This window comes from Lepidothrix coronata, unplaced genomic scaffold (genome assembly GCF_001604755.1).
Source record: "Lepidothrix coronata isolate B3197 unplaced genomic scaffold, Lepidothrix_coronata-1.0 Scaffold4, whole genome shotgun sequence".
Classification (NCBI taxonomy): domain Eukaryota; kingdom Metazoa; phylum Chordata; class Aves; order Passeriformes; family Pipridae; genus Lepidothrix; species Lepidothrix coronata.
The window spans coordinates 11,315,484-11,339,742 of NW_016690184.1; the positions used below are offsets into that span (position 1 = coordinate 11,315,484).

The window sequence follows — 24,259 nt, forward strand, 5'->3', positions numbered from 1 at the left end:
TACTAGTATATTTTTCAGTACTTTCTTAGCATGATGTACATTGTATGGTGTGTAACGATCAATGACAGCATTATCTACAGCATTAGCACAGAAACATGTAATTCATTGAAACAAGACTTTCTTCTTCCCCAGCTTCTCATAGATAGTTTTGTTAAATAAATCTATCTAATTTCTTGCTTGATTTGCGTCTACTCAGATCAAACCTTTAATAAAGCCAGAAGCATTTTGTTTTTAAAAAATATATTCCCATCCTCCCAAATCAAATCTCTACTTCTAGCTGAGATAATATCATCCTGTTTTTACTGTAATGTAATACTTCTAAACAAATGAACTTAAAAATCCAGTTATGGCAATGTACAACTGAAGGGCTCTAGAGGTTTATGTATCACATGGCAAAAATCACTCCTTGTACACCTCATACACACTCCTTGTATAACCATAGGATTCTCTGGATGTTTTTGAGCAACCTCAGGCCAGAAAGGTAACGAGGTAATGAAGAAAATAATGTCAAGTTTTATGAGATCTTTAGCAAAAATGTTTAAATTGAGCCATGTGGTTAGCACATTCTGAAATCCTCCTATCCAATCTATGTAGCATTATCTTATATGTAATCTGGTTACAAGCAAAATAAAAGAGACTGCTGGAAACCTTGCTTGACCTTTTGATTCACAGTGATTTCCACAGCAGAAATCACTGCAGGAAAGGTACCAGTCAAAGTAGTTAACTAGTAGTGTACAATCCACCTTTAATACTTGCTGATAATGACAACTCAATGAAAGGAGGAACATATTCCCATGTCCTCTGAGCCAGCTATTCTTTATAGGGTGTTCAAGGAGCCACCATCCAATTTATATACACTTTCGTACTTCCCTCAAAATTACAAAAGCATCCCAGTTTCAGGAGTTGCTCGGTTGCAGTGAGAACATGTTCAAAGAACCTGTCTGTTCAGCAACATGGACACCAACACCGGCAATACAAACGTTGAAGAGGCATGTGGGTTTACGCAACAATTTCAGTCAGCATAAAGAAAAGCAAACTAGGACACAAGGATCCTAAATTAATCCAGTTCCTGTCTTCCCACTGACTTCCCTTACCATTGGAAAGACTTTGGTTTGGATTTTAGTCAAGTCTGGTTTACAGTGCCCAACTTCGTCTGTCATAAAAAAACTCTGACCCTGCTGGAATGTTACTCATTACGCAGCCCTGCAAAAATTATTAGCTACATTACAAGGCATTTCCCTTTGGAGACCAGAAAGGGTGAAGAAAGGGGATGGAGAGTGACAGCTTGTGGTTTTAAATGCAGAAGCAAAAAAATAAATAAGCAAGAGGAATACAGGATACAATGTGTTTACATCTGTCAAAACAAGTTTCCTGGAGACATAGAGGGTTCATGCTGCTGAGCTGTCACTTCTGCTTGAAACTGCTGCCTCATGCTATCAGGAGGTCAGTCACTGACCTACTTTCTGATAGGACTGAATTAATTTGCTCCTTCTGTACACAAACCCTTTTTATTTTTTTAAAGGAATACTTAAAAAAACCAGAAAAAGCTGCCTTTTATCCAATTGGTACTGTGCAAGGCTACTACATACCCTGGCACAGGGCCCACTGTGTTTGGGCTGCCTATTCTTTTGGAAAAACCTGTACAGAATATTTTTAATGAGTTGACGCTGCAAGTGATATCTTTCCTTTTTGAACTCCTACACTACACTAATACCCACAATTTAACCCACTATGCACAATAATGGAGGCTAGCACTCAAATAGACTGTGCTTTCTCTAGGCTGCTCCTGAAACAGATGCCTACCACCACAGGATTAGCTCCCTAAACAGACAGATGCATGGCACAATATACTTACAGGATTAAAACATGAAGTTATTAATAGAAAACAACATGAGTAGGTGAAACTTATGAACTAAACACCTATTGATCCAGTTGTTCCCTGCACAGAGCCAGCTAACAGTACTCACCAGGAGATGCTGGTACGATAGGAGCCCTTAAAAGTATTCTTCTCAGACAGTGAAGTGGCAGAAGTAGTAACAAAAGAGATGCCACCTACTTCCTCTCTTTGCTTAAAGGCTACCTACCTGCACATAGCTCTAATGTCACTACAAAAATCCTTTCATTAAAATAAAGCCATTGGCTGAGGGTTTCACAGATCTTTCAAACACTTGGACCACCAAGTATCAGAAATCAGCTCTTGGAAGCTTCATTGCTTGGGTGGACTTGTCTTTCCAGGTCTCTCGTGGGTAGCAGCATTGGTGTTTGGAAACAGAAAAGCAAGGTACCAGTGAAAGCAGCGCCATTCCACATTAAGGCTCTGGACTAACATTTGGAAGATGAGACCTCTTCAGCACCTTGGTCTCATACAGTCACCTTACTCTCCATCTGCTAAGCAAAGATAAGGATCTTTGGTACTCGCTTCGTACCAAAACTGACTTGAGCTCTGATTCACCAATGATAATGTGGGGATGATGGAAGACTTCCTGAGGTGCACGATGGTAGAAAACTTCTGTCTTCTTCAAGCTGACTTCCAGCCCAAAAAGCTCAGCAGCCTCTGCAGAGCAGGATGTTAAACGCTGCAGAGCTGCTTCTGTGTGGGCAAGATCATGCTCTATGGCAAACTTGCCACTTGCTGCCACAAGAGAGGAGCTCCAAAGAGGAGATACAAGGACTCCCTGAAACAACATCTCAGCTTTGATCATACTGATCATCATCATTGGTCATATTGATCATCATCATTGTCTCCCAATTGGGAGACATGGAGACACACTATTCATAACTCTGCTGCTTCTTTTGAGAACACACGCAGAATCATTCTTGAGGAGAAAGGACAATGCAGAAAGAACTGTGCCTTGCCAATACCGCCTAAGGAGACATTCCACTGTGCCTTTTGCAACCGGTCTTGTCTATCTCCCACTGGCCTTTTTAGCCATCAGCATGCTTGCAGCAAGCGTGGATAGAATCCTTCTCAAATCTTTGTTCGCGAAGCCTAGCCATGATGATGATGAGTACCAAAACACTGTGGGAGAGACTCGCACTTTCCTTTGCATTTCCCCAGGGTCCAATCTAATAATAGTGGAGGTAGTACTAACTACTGTAATAAAAGGCGACTATCGGTATCACAACAGATTTATGATCACTCAAGTTCCTGGACTTGATTAGGCTTGTGTTGCCAAAGATAACTATGCCAAACCTAGCACTTGCAACTGCAAGTGCATTTTTGTCAACCCTTTTAGCTTTAATCTGTGCATATTTACAAGCTCTGAATCTGAAGTTCAAATACATTCAATAATTCACTCAAACCCACCAGGATTTGAAAACATTAGGGAAGTGTCAAGATGTCATCGAGCTTGTTCTGCAGAAAAGAGTGCTTTATAGTTTCAGAAAGAAATAGAAAAGGGAGCTATTTAACGAGATGGTGGCATATTGAAACATGGAGAGATAAGTAATTAATAGCTACCTTCTCTAAGTGAAAACTTTTCTGAGTGAAAAATCAGTTTATATGAAAAACTACAAGTCAATTGCTGCCATTTTTGGATGGATAAGAACTGTCATGCACGTTAGCATCTCCATTACCATGAAGGATTTTACTCCTTTAAGCAACTCACAAAGACTTTCACATAAAGCAGCATGTGGGAAGCAAGGAACTAACAGAAGGAGACACCAAAGAAATGTTGACATTCGTAACTAGAATTTTAATGAAAAATGTTATCAGGAGTACATGAAAACAGGAGAGAACTTCTGCCATGAGAAGCTGAAACTTTAGTCTCTTAGGATCAGGAGTAACTACACAGTTGTATAGGTGCTATCATTAATATATATAATATTGGCCAAATAACCTCTTTATGTAGGTAGCCCAAAACATTTCCCTATTTAAAAGGTCCAATATTCAACTAGTAGATCACCTAATTCAGAACCCTCTTAACCCTGACAGGCAGATTTCTTTACCAAATTTCTATACAGCTTCAAGTGGCACCTTAAAGTAAACAAAACAGGAGAGAGGAAAAATAGTAATGCTCCAAGAAATACAGAGTATAAACCCATTAATTAAGCATTTAATTCTTTTTATCCCTCATGTCTATCTTCACAGTCTCTCTCGGCAATCAACCAATTTTGGGATTCACTGCTGTCATGCCAATCGCGGCAGTACTTCAGTTAAAAAGGCACTGTCAAACATAATGAAATTTTTCCTCAGCTTGTACCCACACTGGTGCTGTGTACAGCACACACGCTGCCTGGCAAGGGAAGGTGGGGGGTGATAAGGCTTTATCTGCTCTAGTTCCCAAGAACTGCAGACCTGTCCTAGGTGGCAACAGCACAACTGAATCATGCTAATGGCTGAGACTACATGCTATGGAAACCATCTCACACCCTCCCATACAACATACAAAAAGCACCCAGTGGTGTGTTTTCTGTCCAACTTAGTGGTGGACTTGGCAGTACCGGGTTAACAGTTGGACTTGATGATCTTAAAAGGTCTTTTCCAACCTAAATGAATCTATGATTCTAAGACTCTTTTCCAACCTGTCTCAGACTAAGACATACTATAAACACAAAAAAAATTCCCATCATTTCACTATTACAGCTCAATCTCTCTTGAATCTGAGGACGTCATTCCCTGTCCTTCACCCAAGGATACTGCACACAGAGCAGAAGGACATGGCAGAGGGATTCCCCATTGGGAAGGATAAAATACATCTCTCTAATTGGCATCTCTGTTTCTAACAGTTTGTTTTCACACTGGTCCTACTGGAACTAGTGTTGGTAGAGATCAAACAGTAGGTCAGGGCTTATAAGGCTTTGAAATATGTAATGATAGTCACTGACAATGAGCAGCATGTTTGTATCTGCTGACTCAGGTGAGGAAGGCACTACTGATGTCCTGACTGCAAACTGCATTTAAAATGCAAGTTTGACTGCCTCATCTGAATTATCCCTGCTTTCTGTCCCTAGTAACCTCTGGCCTGGCAGTTGATATTCCCAAGCAGCTTGTGGCAGTAGCCATCTGAAAACAGTGCCCAGGCTACTGGGTCCTGGCCATCACTGTGCTGTCACCCAGCACGCAGCACAGTGGGGCCCCGATTTGCTCAGCCTCTGGGCATTGCTGCAGCATAAATGAGGATAATCCAAATGCCAAAGAAGGGCAGATATTCAGTCCTGCAACAACAGCATGCTTTACAGCAAATAACTCATGGCCCAGAGCTTGAAATAGAAATGTATGTGACAAAAACTTCACGACATGGAAACCGGTATTAAAAAACCAGCAAGCTGCACTGTTTGCCATCTTGGTTTCCAACCCTTGTGAAAAGTCCAACTAGCTCAAATACAAATTTGTAATATGGGTCTCTGAGTAACAGCTATTTTAAACCAATTTTGGCAGACACTAAAAATCGTAACAAGGATGTCAGCTGTATGGCTTCTTGCTTCCTTCTCCTGGCTCCAGCTGGCCAGCAGTGGCGAGGAGACACCCAACTGCTCTGCTAGGGAAGCTCTAACACCTCCACCTTCCTTCAGCCCAAGTGTGCTGGGTTTCTGTAGCAAGGAGAGCCTGCCGTTGCCACTCCAAGGACAGATGAAGAACACCACCAATAAAAACCATAATCTTCAAAGTTTCAAAAGTTCCCTTTCCATAAAACCAGCCTTAGAAAGAGAATAACCGATAATGAGCTGCAAAACTGTTTTACAGGCACTCACTTGAGATGACCCACATAATTCATTCACTTTGCCACTTCACATTTCCTAAACTGCAGGAGTATAAAAGCTTTTACAACCATGCACAATCATGTCACTTTTCTCTGCTTTATGTGTAAAAGTGCCTGGCATATTTTTTCATTTATCAGCAAAAATCGACATCTCCACACAAATACATGAACTGTGATATCCATTTACAAATGCGTGAACAGCTAGCATTTGCTGATCCTAGTAACTTCTCTGCTCCTCTCTACCTTTTCCACCAGCCTCCTCTGAAACATCTGAGTGTGTTTCAGCTTTCCAAACACCAGCCAATCCAGAACTGCAGCTGGAGCAAAACTTGCCACTTAGCAGAGTTTCTTTTTCCTGGATCCTCAGACTGCACAAAGCTCCCAACTCAGCTTCCTACACGGGAATGCACAACAGGAGGGTAAAATTAAGCCTCATGACCACACAGCACACGTTACAATGCATTGAACTAAATATAACAAAATATAAATAAGAGTAAAGAAAGGTCCACAGGAAGTAAATCCCACTTTTTCAATGCACATTGCAGGAACATACATATACACCAGAAACGATTAGTGTACCGCATCTGTGTTGGATGGAGGGAGAGGGAGAGGTCAAGTCAGGAAATTTGGGAAGCAAAAGCAGAAGTACCTGACAAGGAAACAGCACTGAAGAAAGAGGGAAATTTTTTGCACAACTACAGCAATGTCTGCAGGGTCAAGGGGAAGCAGTGAGGGTGGGAAGAGATGCTGTTCAAACAGCATTGCTGGAAGAGCATGAGGTCAGTCAAAGGAGGTCATGTCATTCCAGCAGAAAACCCTGCTGGAATTATCCTACTGGGCAAGAATGATCACTCTCACAGAAAGAGTGCAACGCATGGGCTCGGTCCAACTAAGCAACCCAGGACTCTGGCTATGGAAAAACAAACCCCAGGAAGCAAGGCCGTTCACAACAAACTGGACACAGATAGACTGCAGCTGCTGAAACACATAACCGGAGTGACATAATATTAGAACATACTTTTATTCTTACTAAGACAACAACAAACCAAAGCCTGAAGCTGTATTTTGGGCATGCTAGCTTAAACTATCTTTAGACAGGAAAAGTGTGTGCATACAGATGTTCCAGCAGGCACGGAGAGCAAAGAGTTGGAAAAAGCACTTGCTCACTTCTGAACCGTATAAAAATCATCTGTTGTAAATAAGGCTGGGAATAAATGCACCAGGCCATGATGAAACAAAATAAAAATACAAAAGCGGGCAAGAAGCCAGTAGTTGGTCAGGGACTGGTGAAGTATAATGGTTGCATACCTTCTCCAGTTTCGCTTATCCCAATACATGTTTCCAGGTGTTATCCCCTCCTGCAGTCTCCCTCTACGTTTTACTCCTCCTGCCAGCTTTTTCATCCAGCTTTCTAACTATCTCACTTTCACAGATGCTCTCTTGGAATCATGATTGAAGCTATAAATTCATGTCTACACATCTCCAATAAAAATAGTTTTTCTAAAAGCTGTTCTTCTTTCCTATCAATGGTGACACAAATGATACAGTCACTGACAATTCAGGGGTCTCGCTGCAGCGTTAATCACTTATGACAGAAAGCTCCGGACTTGGAAGGGACCACCCTGGCAAGTGCCTCTGCCTCCAAGAGAGATTTCCTAAGCTCCTCACTTCCATGTGTGACCAGCACAAGGCTCTGCTTGCAACAGGTATGCTGTGCCACCGCTACTGCAGCGTGATAGCAGCTTCCCAACATGTAAGGGGATGCCGGTAATTCTAGTGCTGCAGTGGTATTTGCCATAGTTTTTGTTAAGGTTTTTATATTTAACAAAGCCACTATTGTTTTTTATTGAAGTTCACACATGCACACAGTGCTTAGAGAGAGTGTGTGGGGGGGGAAAGAGAAGCTGAATTGAAAGTTCAGCTTCTTTCAACTTAATTTGTTAAGAGGTTCATCATTTTTTGACAGAATAATCTTTCCATGGCGAGTTATTTTCACTGGAAAAAAAGAGGAGACCAACAAATTGCTGGATATAATTTGTGCCTTAAATAATAAAGCAATTAATGGCATTTTAGCAAGAACACATTCTTCTCTCCAGAAATAAAATCCCTATTTCATCTCACCTAAATTGCTTGGTCAGCTTCAAATAAGAGCAATATAAATCTCCTTCCCATACTGCTGCTGTTATCTATGATAAAGGGAAGAGACAGAAGGTAATCCTGTGTTCTGTATTCACTGACACATCATTTTCATGCTACACTACACTGTAATTTATTTCTAATGGGATAAACCTCTTGTAGTCTTCCTGCATTGTTCAGCCACACACACATCCCCAACTTACGGTACCAAGATTGCGGGACCTGGCAGGTGCAATATCCAGGGACCCCGCGTGGTGGAATTAGGATGTCTCCCGCACATTTCAGCAAAGCTACAGTGGTGAAAATAAACAGAGCGACTGTATAATTAAGGTATGCTTTTATTCTTTGCCACCCACTACCTCCTGGAAGCAAGGCAGTCAAAGAGTATGACACTTTTCAGTACATCTTGTAATTTCCAACTAAACTTTTAATTTTTTATCTAATCGGTTTGAGATGCAAATCGATGCAAACAGACATGCAGAGCCGTGAGAGATTAAAGAGCATGGGAGACGGCAGAAAACGAGAAGTCCTTATGGTCTTAGTCGCAGCAGAGATATCGTTTCATACAAATGAAAATATCTTTAAAGCTCTTTCTGCTGTCCTCATCAAGAGGAATACAAGAAATAAGTAAACCAATGTATGAAAATCAAACTGGGGCTCTGAAAAGCTACATGTACTATTTTTGTTTACAACATTTTCATAGCATTTTGCAGAAGAATATAAAACCTGTGACTTGAGGCTTACAAAAACTTTCTTCAAATTAAAAGTCTAGACTGACGATTCAGTTATTCCTGATGCAATCCTGAAATGGAGAGGTGCAAACAAAAGGCTACCTATGATGTTCCTGCAGAAATTAATGCAATTTACAGAACATCCCCATTAACTTGTAAAAACTTTTATCTGCTAAAATGTGCAAGATCACCATAGATACTTAAGCTGCTGACAGTTAATAAACGGTATGATCAAGCACCACAACTTAAAGATACAAGAATCTCAGTTTTACCATGCCTTTCATACCTAGCTCTCTACTTCTGCTGATTGCTACACTCACCTAGGGAATGCACCTTACAAAGTAAAATACTGTCTAATTAGCTGTCTAGTACTTATCTGGCGATTTCTATGGCCCCATCACTCCAGCAGTTTAGACCATGATTAATCTCTTCTGAATCAGATGGAAGGCAGAAACCAGCAGCTGCGACAGTCATCTCTCCAGATCTCCTTTCCTGTTGATGCAAAGTGACAGTCCCTTCCAGGGCACATGTCACACCACCGCAGGTACCCATCTTCGAGGTGGTGAATGAACCTCTCTGCTGCCTAGGGAAGGGACTAAGAGCTCCACTATGGCCACCTGCACACAGACAAACTCCTTAGGGGCCTGGCAGGAGGAGAGCTGGGTCTGGTCTCCTGGCTCAAGGTCACGCACAGCAGCATTTTCACAGCTTTGCCATCTCCAGCTGGACTGGGGTCCTGAGTGTGCTCCATGCCCCTGGGAAGGAAGGCAACATAAACAGCCAGCCTGCAGAGAAAGGGCAGGAAAAATACAATGCCAGACACCAGTAGCAGGGCTGCAGCTGCTTTATATCGCTTCTTACTGCAGATTAGGAATGCTAGCTTTGGTTTACCAACAATTCATGCTTCAAAAATTTGATAAAATACCCCAAGGGCCAATCTCCTGCTGAACTCCATCCCTGCTGCCATGATCAATTTGTATTACGACTTTGTTCTGGGGGATGTATCTGTGAGGGGCCCAAATGACTTGATCCAGGCCAGACAGGCAGGCAGTCCATTGCATGTCCACGCTGGATCATGGGCAAAGGCAAGTGGCCCCAACGAGGCTGGATACCAGTTTAATGGGGTTTCCAGCTGAGATCCTGCAAGCGAAGCTCCCTGCAGAAACCACTGAGCAGCCCTACCAGATGGTCCTGGGGCTCTGTGAAACACTGGCCAGGGAAGCCCTTGGGCAACCAGATTTGGCCCCTGGCATGCCCCAAGCTCTCATAACTGGCCTCTGCTGCATCCCAACCTACCTACAGAGTTTGGTGACATCTGTATTCTGATGTCTGTTGACGTCAAAATTTCAAATACAGCAGGTCCTGTGTTCATTTAGGTTCTTCTCATCTGAAACTCCCTCTTAAATGCAATCCAGATGAGCTCCTTGGCATGGATAGCCCATGCCGTGGCAGGCCTTGCTGCCTGCAGCCCCACTTAGCAGACTGTTTTCAAAAGGGAGTCTATCTTTTAGATAGACTGCCTTTCACTGTGGTTAGAAAGAGGATCCTTGATCATGCTCCCAAGCTCACACCCTGCTTTCAGAGCATCTCTGGAGAGGGAAGGCAGCATAACTCACACCACCAACTCAGGAAAGTACTGTGCCTTTACTAAGCTGCTTGTGATATCTACTGGTTCTCAAAGGGAAAATGCATGGCTTAGCTCTTGCCTGCCAAATAGGTGACTTTGTCACCTGGCTACAGATACAAAAGGATGGTATCACGTGAAGCGTGCAGGTCTGCCTGCACCTACTGCCACGGCTCACCCTGCTGCTGCAGGGGAGCTCTGTTGCACCAAACAGGGCAGGCTGAAAGCAAACCTCAAAACAGATGCTTGGTCCCAGGTTTGTAGTTACCAGGAGCCAAAGTTATCCTACAAGGCTACTGAGAAAGAAACAAAAGGGCTAAATCTGGCTTAGCTAGGAAGGTTGTGGTAAACGGTAACAAATGCCTTTGAGGGATGTGCAAGTAAAATTCTCACCGTGAACATGGCAAAAAGCTTTGGTTTGGGTGCTGGAACAGTCTCCCCAGGCCTGGCTGGGATCTTCTTGTCTCTACCTTTTAAAGCTAGGCTGGATGAGAAATAAGAGTCTGGCTGGGAATGTGTGAGCAGATCATCAAATCAGTGGTTTCTGCCTTAAATTTCTAACTCTCTGAAAAATCAGCTTATCATCCAATAGGCAGGTGACACTGCCACTAGGAATAAACATTTGATGGCTGTATGTACCCCAGTGTAGAAGTCAAAAGAGAAGCAGCAGAGTTGAGGTAACACTGGCCTAACAAGAGGGGTACACACTACTTCAACCCTGACACACAAGATGCTAAGCTGCAGTGATAAAAGCAGGGAGAATGAATAGGGTAACTTTAATATGAAAGCAGTAGAGGAACCAGAGTTATAAAGAGCAAACAACTGAAATTCTATTTGTACTAGTGAAGGAAGGATTATAAATAACATGGGATGTTATTTTTGTCCCCATGTTACACAAACTGGTCTAAAACTCACGTACCTAAACGTTTTTTTTACTGTAGTAACTGCCATCATCTAACACATCAACTGAAAAAAACCACTAAACTGTATTAAGTCTAACACACAAGCACCCATGAAGCAGAAAGGTAAGGGCTACCCTTCACCTCTGAAGACAATCTGTAGCTACACTTACACCACCTTAGGCTACTTTTAAATAAAGCTACAAGCAACTTTACTCCCAGTTGAGTGTGTGAAACACATACTTTTTTTCTATTTCCACAGTAACTTGCATCACCTACTAGCCCCTGAGGACAGCTTGTGAAACCACAAAAAGTAGTGTACTGTCCACTGCTCCTAATTAAAATCTCACAGTCCTGAGGTCAGAGAGCTCTGGAGAGCTGGTGAGGTCGTGTGATTTCCTTGAGGCCAGACAGAAAAAGCACTCTAGACCAGAGATGACAGATTTCTTGGCTTGTCCATGCAATTCAGCTCTCTGCAGCCTGGGCCAGAAATGCCGTCACTGGGAAGCTCTGGTTCCTCTCAGTGACTTTAAATAGTCTGGATCTCTAAAGGAGAAAACCCCATGTAAGCACACACCCACTCCCCCAAGTGTACCAAGAGTAACTTTTTCCCCCAAAGCCTTCTTGCACCCGCAAATGTTGCTCTGGGAGCCAATGTGGCTTCAATGTCTGTGCCAATCTTCAGCTGCTCTCTGCAGTTTTTCTGTATCATTGAGTGCCAGTAAGTGTTCACACTCCAAGTAATATCTGGTCTGACCATTTGCATGTTCCTCCAGCTGCTCAAGAGCCCATCTGCTCAGACAGGCTTGCTGGCTTCACTCTCAGCACACGACCCAATGTTTCCATCACTTACCCTGGAGAACTTGGGGGACACGCTGGTGACAAAGTGACAGATCTTTGCATTTCTGACAAATTCATTCCGTCTGTTACCTAGTATTTCCCCCAGGTATTTACCTCTGGAGCCATGAGGCATCTGTGCCTCTGGTGAGTTTCCAATACTCACATCCACATGTTAAAATGGAAATAACATCTGAGAGGAAGACTCCTAGTTTGGTCTTTACATTTGTATTTTCAATGACTAATTTTGTTTAAGTTGGTAAACGCAGCTGTTGCCTTGCCAGTTGGTGACATTTCCTTTTGGACTTCCCCTCTGGTTGGTGTGTCTCTGCCAAGACATGTAAATTGTCTCATTCCTTGTATTCCTCTGCCTTTTTATACAATGCTTCAGTTGGGATTTGCTAAAGGTCTCTCAAGATTTGTTTCCTTAAATAATTACTAGCCCTGCAATGCCAGACAGTCTTTACTTAAAAGTATTCTGAACTGTCACTTAAGCATCCCATGCTCAGGATTCTGGATCTAACTGATGTAACACTTCACTATATTATATCTAGCTGTACTTTTTCTTATGGTGACTTGGTCATGTTACTATCCTCTCAACAGCAACCTTACAGAGGTGATGAAATGCAGGTTGGTTTTACACCAGCGTTATCCACGATGAGCTGTTCACTCAGCTCTTTACTTACTTCAATGGTTCAAGCTTGTCAAGACTTCACAGTCATTATAAATACATACTTGAAAAGAGCAGATTAGTCTCCTGAAAAAGGTAATAAAAATATCCTCCCCAAGAGCACCAAACAGACAACCATACTAAACTGGCAGGTAATCTGCCTCAAGCCAGGGAGCAGGAGAGGCAATTCAAAATTCTGTTCGTTCCTTTATCTCCTGATCTGAAATGTCTGAACTGAAGCTGTAAGAGAAAAAAATTTGAATGTCTGTTGTTCTGGGTTTTTTTAGTGACTGTACCACTGAAAGAAACAGAACTTCTCTTCAACTTTTGCAATTGCTTGCAACACCTTTCTAAAATACTTTAACTGGAATGCAATTTATCTATCAGTTGGATTATTAACTTTTTCATAGTCTTGTATTTCTTGAAGAACTCAGCAACTCTTCACTCAATTATTTTTCAGTAATGGTCTCTACCTGCAGCTACTCCAAATTTTGGTTTTAGTGAGTTTTTCACATCTGCCTTCGCGCTGTGAGACAGCATCTCCACTTTAGCATTTTCAGTTCCCTTGACAAAGTCATAGTGCTCATTGTCCTTCTCCTGCCACTAAACAGCTTTCACTTGCTAACCTCAGACAGGCCTACTCAGTAGTGGCACCTTGCCTTTTGAGCAAAGGGGATAGCTTTTTCAGGAACTAGATCAGCTTCTTGGGAAGGTTATCTTCCTTTTTTTCTCTTGGGGCACTCTACTCTTATTTGGAAACTGACTTTCCTGCTGCTTTTGCTGGATGTATTCAAATGTCCGGTGCTTGCTTTGATATTTCCGTCCTTGGAAAGCCCACTACTTGGGACTGCTCGGCTGAAAACCAGTTACATTTTTAGCAACATATGACATACTCACTTGCTAGCAAAAACAATTTACTAATTCTTATTACTAATTCTCCTGCACATTTTTTCTTTTTTTGTATTGTCACACAAAAATAACAATCACTTCTACTGCACACAAAGTCTGCTGAACATAAGCACTGTGCTTGCCTCCGATACACTCAGATCACAACAATTCCACCACCTGCTCTGGGGACACCTTTACCATATGCCCATGCATCACCAAGAGCCTAGAGAGCAGGTAGGGCTCTGCCAGGTCCCACATTATTGGTTTGGAGATAGAAGATGATGTTTGGCCATTGATTCCTCTGTTACGAAACCTGAAACCTGTCCCTAACCCTGAGAAAGAAGTCTCCTTGTTAGTAAGCAGATGTCAGGCTGAGGAATTTGGTCTAAATCTGCTGACAGCTCTTATCTCATTGCAGTAGTTGTCTGTTGGTAATACTGTGTAATTGTCATTTCATGTACTGTGTTTGAAATCTAGTTCAGAGCAATCGACCACTAATTGGTTCCCAGTCTACAAGCTATTTTTCTGCCTTGGAAGTCATAATTAATGCTACTCCCTCCGAGTTATCATCATCTTGCTTCATGAATATATTATAGCTTTGTTTTCATTCTTAAGATTGCTCTTCATCAATTCCTGGTCACAGACAGTTTGCTTACTCAAAGGATTTTACTTACTGTATTCCTCTATCTCTTTCACCTGTGTCTCTTTTGTTGTTGCAACCTTTCTTCCAGTGTTCCAGAAACCTACTTTCTGTGGCTGGGTTTTTTTCCAAACCTTTCCCTGAAGAACTCCTCAAAGGCTTGCCTGGCTCACGGTTTTCACCAAAGCAGGTCCTATCATTTCACCCACGACAGAATCTGCTACTTACCTGGCAAATACTTTGCTGGAACAGCTACTTTGCCATCTTCCTCTGATTTGCCTCTTTTTCAAGGACAGATTTTTGCCCCTGCAGCTGAACCCCCAACAACAGGGTGTTGTATTACTGTTTTTCATCACGGCCATGACTTTTGACCAGTTTGGTTTGGGTCATGAAACTCTACAACCTCACCCTCAGTGAGGTCAACTGGAGCCTTGTTCTGGTCGCTGGGTTCAGGTGGTACCAACATACTGCCAGCTGCTAAAGGATAGCAGCTGTTTTCCTGTCACTTACATTCTACTTGATAAGGATGCTGCAAGATGAAAAGATTGCAGAGTACTCACATTTTACAGTAACAGCAGCCATTTCAATACCTGGCTTAAAAAAGAAACCACATCTTACATTTCAGAAACAGCTGTGTTCTGTCTCCAGAGCTGCTGTAAATTGTTCATACCTTCTTCTGCATGACATTTTGCACTGTATCCCTCCCTTGTCTCCAGCACACTAATACGTTAGAAATTATCACCACCCAAATTTTATGCAGGTTCATGTTAGGACTCCCTAAATACAGTGAACCATAGAAACTTAACACTTAGCAGAGCTGGGAGAAAAAAATTCAGACAATTTTTTTTTTGGCTACTGAACTAGCTCATATTCTTCTATACTTACGGTGCTATTTGTGTCAGCAGATGGAGAGTGAAAAGGAAGGTCCCTTTTGCCAACAATTTATACTACCTCACATGAGAGATGTTATCTACATTTGGGCCCCACGTGAGAAAGTAATTTTGGACCTGACAATGGGTAAGAGCAGATTTTGCACTTGGATGGCCAAGCCACAGGCCTGAAATATTAACATTCAAAAGTCAGATTCAAGGGAGAGCCAAAATGGGTCAGCAATGTTGAAAAGAAAAGTTGTACAACACCGCAAAAGCCCAGTCTTTCACAAAGACAAGTTCCACAGAAGGAAAGGAAATTTAACCCAGAGGACCAGTACCTGGGACTTGCTAACTTCTCCCCAGAGCAAAACTGTAGGGGGTAACTATAAACCAAACAGGAGATGAAAAATTTAGACCAAATCAGGATGTTATGGTCTACTCTGGAAAACTGCAGGATGGACAATGTGAGTGCACTATCTGCACTGGGGGTGTCACCCTTGGCACCAGTCAGGTTAGTGAATAGAGTGGGAGATGGGGTAGGAAGAGGGAAGAAATAAAAACAACAGTTCAGGGTTAAAAGAGGAGTCCCCTGGTTAAAAAATGAGAAAAGAAAAGCTATTATCCAAGATATTCGGAAATGGGTGTCAGTCTTTTAATCAGGACGGAAGACAGAAACAGGGAAGACAAAGAAGCCACATTCAGAAGAACATAAAAAACAGAAGGCTTAATGATATTTGAAGATAACAAGCTCTCAGGTAGTATAAATACAGGCTGAGCAAGTGTAAGCCATTCACAGTTTGCTTTAAGAAAGACAAACCATCCCCATTTTACCTCTTTATGTTAACACACTGTAATAAACAGCCGCAGAAAGACTAAAGCAAACAAGAGAGATGGGCTGTGTTAAAAACTTTCTTGTAGAGCAACTACTTCGTGCCTCAGCTTATACACATGTAAAAGCTGTGTATACTGCAATAAGTGTCTGTAAGATGGGTTTAATCAAAATTTCTTGCTTAAAGCTTACTGTTTAGTGTATAACTTTGAGAAAAGTTAAGTAATTTTGCCATTTACAGTTATTTGGTACATCATTTCTCCCTAGAAACATGCTTTTTTTCACCAAGAGCATAAAAATGCCCTGTGTTTCTGAAACGGAGAGACTTGAATCCACTTGTTCAAATCTAGACTTTAAAAAGCAGCAAATGCAGACATGGAAAGGCAAGGACGGAAGCATCAGGAAGCCAACTGAAGCATCAGCTCAAACAGAGCCCCAACGCCTATTCCCAAAAGCAAGAACTTTGAGATATGTGGGAAGCCCAGAGAGCGCACAGGGTCACCTCCTCCTTAGTTAAACTCCTGCACTTCTCTAACTCTCTTGCCTTCAATTTTAGCACCTGTTGAGAAGATGAAATACTTGGGGGAAGACTTCCTTGTCGAAGATTTTTATTTTGTTCTTCATTAGCAGGTAGGCGACAGTCATAGGTATCAACGTGGGTGAGCACGTGGGGGTTTCGTGGACGACAGAGCGTACAGGTTTATTCCCAGGAGACTCATCTCACTTATTTGACACCCACGTTCACACTTGCAATCACAATTGCACCAGCTACAGTTGTATTGGAGCCTCTGCTCTCAGTAGACTCAAACTCAGTATCCTTTATAGTAATGGAGAGCTTTACCAACAACTTTACCACTAATATCATCTGCCAGGACAGTACTTTTTATCATGTGTTTTAAAATATATATTAGTCTGATGTATTGGCCTGAGCACTTATTCCTGATCAACTTCATATAACAACAGCACTAAAGACCAGTGATACAGGAGCTTTTGATGTTCCAACTTGCTTACAGGACCCAAATCTAAGAGACAGCAACATTGCATTGAGAAATGTCACATCAAGGTTTCCAGTAGCTTCAACATTTCCCATTTCATTAAATGAAAAAAGAGCTGGAGAAAGGAGGAAAATGTATTTCTGCTCCACTTACTTGACAAATGCAGGAACCTGCGTATAGATCAACTGACACAACCTCTCTGGATCTTGCTGAAACACACAAACAAAGCAAAATCAAGCTGGGCAAGTAGAATTTGCTGCCATGGTTTAGGCAAATGGCTTAAAAAACAGAAGGTTTTGGAGACCTTGGTTGAATGCTTCCAAATAATGAATAACTGCACAGAAGTATACAGTGAGCAGCAGGTTTCAGAATTCAGTGCCTATCTATCTACACCACCGGTAATCAACAGATTAACTCTGTATGACAACTTAGCTACAAGTCTCAGCCTGCAAGCACTTCCCTCCCCCCCATACCTAAATCACAGTCAGAAATGCTCCAAAGGAGATTAGGGAGATGACTTTGCCATGCACAAAGCGCTAATCTAAATGTGTTCCCATTTAAGCAGGTAGAGGTTCTAAATTTGACTGAAATGGCGATGCTTGGTCCAGTCTTTTGCGTTTTTCAAGATTTGTGTAAGCTTTTAAAGCCTCTCATTTCTTTTAAAGCAGGTTTCACCATCCCTAGAAATGTTTTCTGCTCTTAGCCTTTTTGCTATAAACATACTGACAAACTGCACATACACATATTCTGCTGAATCTAGGAAAATGACAGGGTTTGTGCTTCACCCTCTAGGTCTGAAACAGCAACAGCTGCAGGTGATGCTCTGGCTTGTGCCAGCATTTGGTAGCGGTGTTTTAGCATACAAGAGGGATGGCTGCTTCATCAAACAACGTGCTCTGTAAGCTTTTACACTAGGCGAGGAGATCCCAAAATATAGGCCACTGCGTTTCTTATTTTTATCCATACAACACTGTTAAATCAATGGGATTTACATGGATTAGCAAAGGACAAACTTAGCCTATTTTAGTAATGGTGAAATGACATTAAGATTATAACCCATCTCACACTCCCAAGACTAATTACTTCCCAACTCAATGTATCAGAAGGCTCTTTCTGCCTAACAGTCATGTCAAACGAAAATAAAATAGTGGTGGTTTTTTCCTTTTTTTCTTTTCTCTCTTTTAGACATGATGGATTTTAAAACTGAAAAGAATTAATTGCTTCATTTTATTAAGAGTCAAAAAGAAGCACAGGCTGCTATGCTGCTTGGCTAGAAACACCAGACTCTGAGTCTGCTGTCATGTCACTGAACCCTGAATCATGACATCACATCTGGCCACAACGTAATTCCTTTTGGAAGATGGAGCTCTCACATACTCGTTAGGTTACTGTTCTCCCCCCTAGCTGCTTCTGAGACTCTCACACGTGAACAACAGCACTTGTATGGGGACATTCAGAGAAAATGTCACCGAGGTTTTGAAATGATAATCAGAAAACACACTGTGGTATTAGTTCTGCTAAACATTATAAAAACTTGAATTTTAGTTTTTATTAGCTTCTGCAAGGTTGAATTTCTCAGAATGATGTAACTGCTGCCTTAAAATCATCTGAAAAGCTTTTGTCCTAACACTAAAGCTCTACATCTCCCCTCTGCTGAGCTATGTACAGAATAGCTAATCTGAGATCAACTCACACATTGGTTTCAAAGGGACACAAATATAAAATGGGCTGAAGAATGACGATGCAGAGAAACATGTTTTGCACATGTAGGGACACAACTGCTTTGGCATTGTGTAAGGAGTCACCAGCCACCAAAGGACATGTGGCAGCTGCCCGTCTCCATGCTGCTCCCAGTGCAGGGCCACAACAGGCCAACTCGGCCCAGCCTAGCCTACGGCTGAAGTGGGTGACTCTGTAGCTGCTGGCAAACAAAGGAGTTACTTACTTTTAGTACAGTGAAGATTTCTACAGGCAGTAAGTTCTTAACTTGGAGCCCACATGGACAATGGTTCAATGGCTGCCTCTCCAAATACCTGTCCTCAAGTGCTGGTCCAGGGGCTGTATCTGCAGCTGTGGCAAAGCCCAGGGCAGCTCAGGCTAAGGGAGTCCTGGTGCAGGTCCACACACAGCTTTGTGGTCCCAGGGTGGGCACCTCTGACAGCATATTGAGCTGAACTCCTGGCTGTCATCAACCAAGACTGGTGGTTTTCACCGCATTTTCCTCCAGAAGGCAGTTTATTCTGTCTGCTTTGTTTTAAGCTGCTTGCACTCATCACTCCCCACACTCTCTGCAAATGAAGGCTGGTTTACAGCCTCTATCCTAAGAACCACATCTTCGCAGTTCTGTGCACTACAGTTTAAGTACTCTGGGACTGCTCAGAGTGAAATGCATAAAATGCTAATGTATTACTAGACTCCTACAATATTTTTAAATAGCATCTCCAGTATATAGAACTATTTTACAAGCAAGTCAGTGTTCCATGACACCAAAGATTTTTATTTTATCTTTTAAAGTTTAAATATCAGAGAAAAGTGGGTGTTGATAGGATCTGCCAGCAGCACAAACAAAATGTATGAATCCAGACTAGAAATGAAACAATCTCTCCACAACAGGCAAAGTAAGGCAGCACAATGGAAAAAAATTCCACAATATACACCACCTTAAAAGTATTGAACGAGCAAGTAGAACAAAGATTTCAAAGCACATTTGGACATGCGCTTCTTCAAGCAACATGTCAAACACACTACCTTCTCCTCCCCTTCTCCTTGACAGATGGTCTGATTGGGCCCAAAGCCACACCACCAAGCTGTGATCCTGGCAAAACCCACAAGGTAAATAAGGTTGGGCATAAAGTACAACTGGATGGGAGGCATATGAGTGCTGAAGGATGAGATGCTGGCAATTTAGCTAGCAGCACAAACTGCTCTGAAACAAGGGTTCAGTGCAAAGCCAAGAGTGCTCTAGAGGTAGACACTAAATAGTCAGGGCTGTATCCATCTTCAGTTGAAGATCACGTGTGTTTAAAAGGTTTAAATGCTTCAAATTTCCTGGGCAAACTCTAATTATCTTAATTTTTCTTTAAGCTACTATAAAAAAATCCAACAAAATCCTCAATTAACATTTATTGAATTTTGTTTTCTTCTGTGCTGCTACTGTGGCATGAAGATGCCAGAAAGTGCTACCATGCTCTTTTGCAGGACCGGATGTATTTCATGGGTACCAAACCACCTATACGTGTGCTTTGTAAGCGAAGCTGATTCCCTCAGAGCTAAAAAACACTGAAGTGATGCCAAGTCATATTATTTGGGCAATTTCTGTTGTTTTAGCATTGTGTAGTGGAACCATCTGCACAAGAACCAATCAATAATCAAAGCCAGCCACTGCCAGATGACAAATCCCTCCGCTTCTCCAGGTTTAAATGTCAAATTATTGGTGCCATTTGAATTCTGGTTTGCTTTTAACTTCAGATCAAAGCTAACATAGCTGGGAAGACAACACTTTTCACCCACTGCCTTGCCCCCCTCCTCGCTGCTCTGAAATCATCTGTCTTGAAGCCAGAAGTCTAAATGGAGCGTAGGGCGAGTTCAAAACAGGGAAGGTTGATAGGAGTCTACTGCCAATTCCACTCCACAGTCACAGCTTGCTCCCACAGCTCCATTAGCTGCCTTCAATCAAGGGCGGACGACTCAGTCCTGCTCGCTGTCCAGGTTTAATAGGTTCAGCTAGCTAATGAGCAATGGCTAGATTGCATTCCAAGACTTCACATCATTCACAAAGCAATTAAGTGTACACTTCTTGGGCTCCTCCAGGAGCCCGATAGGAGTGCCTTGTTCTACTGAGAGGATCACTGCAAGCCACAGTTTTCAAAACTGAATAGCAAGACACAGTTGGAAACTGTCAGAATATTCACCTTCTTTAAGTATCACGCTGAATGCATCATTCCTTTTCCACAAGCCTCTGAAGGGCTCCCTTACCTGTACACCCCGGATTATAGATTGCTCTTGCCAGATGAAACCAAGATCTGTAAGCCATGGGGAAGCATCTCAAGTTAACGAAACAGATCTTTATTTTGAAAGCCACTGCAAAGGCAGAGGTACTTTTTATACACATACTTTTTACACGTTCCCAGAAGGGAACTGCAAGGCACCTTGCGAACAATGTAACACTTATACCCAGATTTACAAAGCTGAGAAAATAAGTGACTTGAGCCCTTGGGCATTCTTCACAAAACCAGGATCATGTCCCCAGAGGATGAAGCTACCTCTGACGGCAGAACTGGGGGAAAAGCAAGTATTTCTTTTTGACTTGCACATGCTGATTCACCCCCCATGCTCTTGCACTACTTTACTGTCATTAATATATGTACCAGGGCAAAGATCCTACTTTTACAGGGAGGTAACTTCCCTGGAGATACAAAGGATCCTCAGCCTCAAGTGGCTGATTCACAGTTGGACCAAAGCTGGATCCTCCACAGACTCTATAAGGAAAACTTCTTACATGTGCAGGCTGCCTTTTGCAGGCTGTGCAGCCGAACCTGAGGGAGAAAGGAGTCCTGCTGTAAAGGACCTGTCTTTTAAGACATGTTACTTCAACGAGACCATGAGAGCCATGACCACAGAGCTAGTGAGCAGATGGCAGTCACTTCAAGAGAATAAGGAAAAAGAGATGCTGGTCATACAGTCTTCTCTTCTAATCCCATATACATCACTCACATATGAGACTTAAAAAGCCTGGATACTTACCGGTTTATAACATTATTGCTAAAAAGAAAACAACAACAACAACAACAAAATCCCCAAACACTCAAGGTCCCTTCACAACCTATTTCTGTAAAATCAAGAATCAAATAAATCTACCTTGGACAAAGGGATTGTTTGAATTTTTAAGAATCAGGTTCCATTTCTCTGAGTGTACCTGCGTAAACTGAGATGAGTTTAAGGAGAAAACAACCAAAAAACCCCCCTCTTTACTCATTTACCAAAAACAACTTGTCACTAAACTTCAAAAAAAGATTTTCATAACAACACAAGACTGGTCTTTTTACTTTAAATGCAAAACCTTGGTATGGAAAGGAAGCACAGCTGAAGGGTTATATAAGTTTTTTCTTCTATTATTCTCCATTTCCTTTCCACATGCCAGTCAAAACTATAAAATACTTGTGGGAGAAATGCAGAAGGCACGATTTCACATTCCAAAAGATCTATTTCCCTGTGCTGCACACAAGCCAGGCGACCACCCAGGAAAGTCAGGGAAACATGCTTTAGCCCACAAGTGCTGCAATCTCAGACTGACAGCCCTTCTCCACCAGGGCTTTGCCCTGTATTTTCTATGAGAAGTAAGCACCAAACCTGACAAGCAGCTGAGACTGTGGCAGCATCCCCTCTAAGCCTGCCCTGAAACAGTACTGACAAGCAGATCTGCATTTTCTCCTCTTAAAAAGTGGTGCCAAGTGCTAAAATACTTTGAACAAACTATCCACAAGAAAGAAAGAGAAAAAAAGGAGTACATAACCATAATACGGAAGCCTGTAATACTAGGTGCTCTTTACTTCTTAAAACCCTTCCATCCCCTGTCCCTTTGCCTTCCGTCACAATACTTTCACCCCAGTTTTATTAGGGAAATGAGAGAAAAGATGAGTCATCTATAGTCTTGGAAAAGGGTATGGTCAGCTATTTTCTCTCCTTAAGAGCTCATGACAATGTTATTTTCTTTTCATACATCAATCACAGAAAGGTTTGGTAACTGTTTCAGAGTCACTAAAAATTAATCAGTCTGTCAGAGGCCAAGCTGGTTGAGAAACTGCTGGCTGGAGCAACAGAAGTAGGCATGACTTGCCTTCAACAAAGAAGGCAGCATCTGGTTTTAGTTAACTGGGTAAAGGGCAGTAAAACTCAGCCAAGTATTTATTTATTGGACTGGAGTGCCTTCAGCAAGAGAGGAGGGTAAGACGGTGTAAGGTTTTTGTAGTCCCAATCTTGGAGGAGAGGTAAGTGAACTCTGGTTTTACTTTTGGAATAAGATAGCACAAAAAATCTTTGGTAGAAATGATGATTTATGAAAGGGATGTTCTGTGTGCGTGTGTAAAATGAAAAAGGTCTAAAAGCTCTAAAGCTTTCCAAGATGATTCCTTTTCTATGACCTATTGGACACTATTTTTTGCCAGCCCACGACAGTCAAGAGCATGAGAAAGTAACAACCCACTAGTGAGATTGTTGCTTTGCAGAACGATGCTTTCAGTTCAGCAATGGGGAATGCTGATTGTACCCTGGGTGTACTAAAGTGTACCCTGGGATCTCTCCAGCAGGAAAACCAAATAAATTTAACAAAAGAAACAAGTAAAAATGGAGCTTTACCTAGTCTTGACACAAACCTACACTCAGTGGTGTTGCTTAGATAATACTTCAGTACCGGCTAATATGTGGACCTACCAGCTGTGACCTTATTTGGCTCTTAGTTGTGTCCCCCTACTCAGTGTGAGGGTAACACAACAGGGGTGAGCAATGAGAGACCCACAATTCTGGATTCATATCAACTCTGGTGACCACAGACCTTCAGATCATGGCTGAGCAAAAACACATGGAAGCCCACCTGAGGATGCTGCAGAGGTTCCTTGGATGTGTGGAAGGAAGCAAGAAAAGCAATTAAGAGGAAAACTGGAATGACCTTGCAGCGTTTAGCTGGGACCATCAGGCTCTTGCAAATTCTGTTTATATTCGTCCACCACAATGGAGGTGTTAGGAGCCCAGGATGGGAGGGGCATGCAGATAAAAAAAAGAAAGAGGAACCACTTTTTTTTCTGATGTGTGTGATCTATTCAGGTGAATCTTTTTTACCGACAAGCTCTTTTCCTGGAATCAGCACGGATGCCCAAATGTCACTCTGGGGCCCTCTGATAAACACACAGCATACCTCAAATGTTTAGGTTATGTTGTCTGTTTGTAGTAGGAGGCTTTGATGGGAATTCTGGAGGTATTAGGTAACTTTTAAGAGACATTATTAAAACCTCCTGTTTTTTTCAAATTTAGAGTCGTTTGGTTGAGGTTTTGTTATTTTTAAGCTATTATAGTAATGTGGTGTAATGTTTACCATCCGAAAAATGAGACATAAAGGACTGATCTTTATTGACATCCATCTCATTTCTTTCCTTAGTCACCTTGCATACGACTGTGCATATAATTTTTACACCAATGGATTCTGAACAGAGAAATGCTCTGACCCGCAAGATTTCCCTCTACCTGCTGATGCTCCTTGTCCAGTGCCACAGTCACCTCTCTCTCTCTCTCTCTTCCTTCTTCTGCAGCTCTTTGTTACTCAACGTCAAGGTCATCAGTGTCACTGCCTGACATGATTACTGCCTCTGACATTATACCACCGCTCTAAAGGAAACAGGGGGCCTCTGGTGGTCTAGTGGTTAGGGTGCAGGACTCTCACCGCT

General features: G+C 42.2%; 1 protein-coding gene across 1 annotated transcript in view; it reads right to left on the reverse strand.

Moving 5' to 3' along the window:
- Nucleotides 1-24,259, reverse strand: part of BACH2 (BTB domain and CNC homolog 2) — a 178,520-nt gene that overhangs the window by 104,634 nt on the left and 49,627 nt on the right. The window lies entirely within an intron of this gene.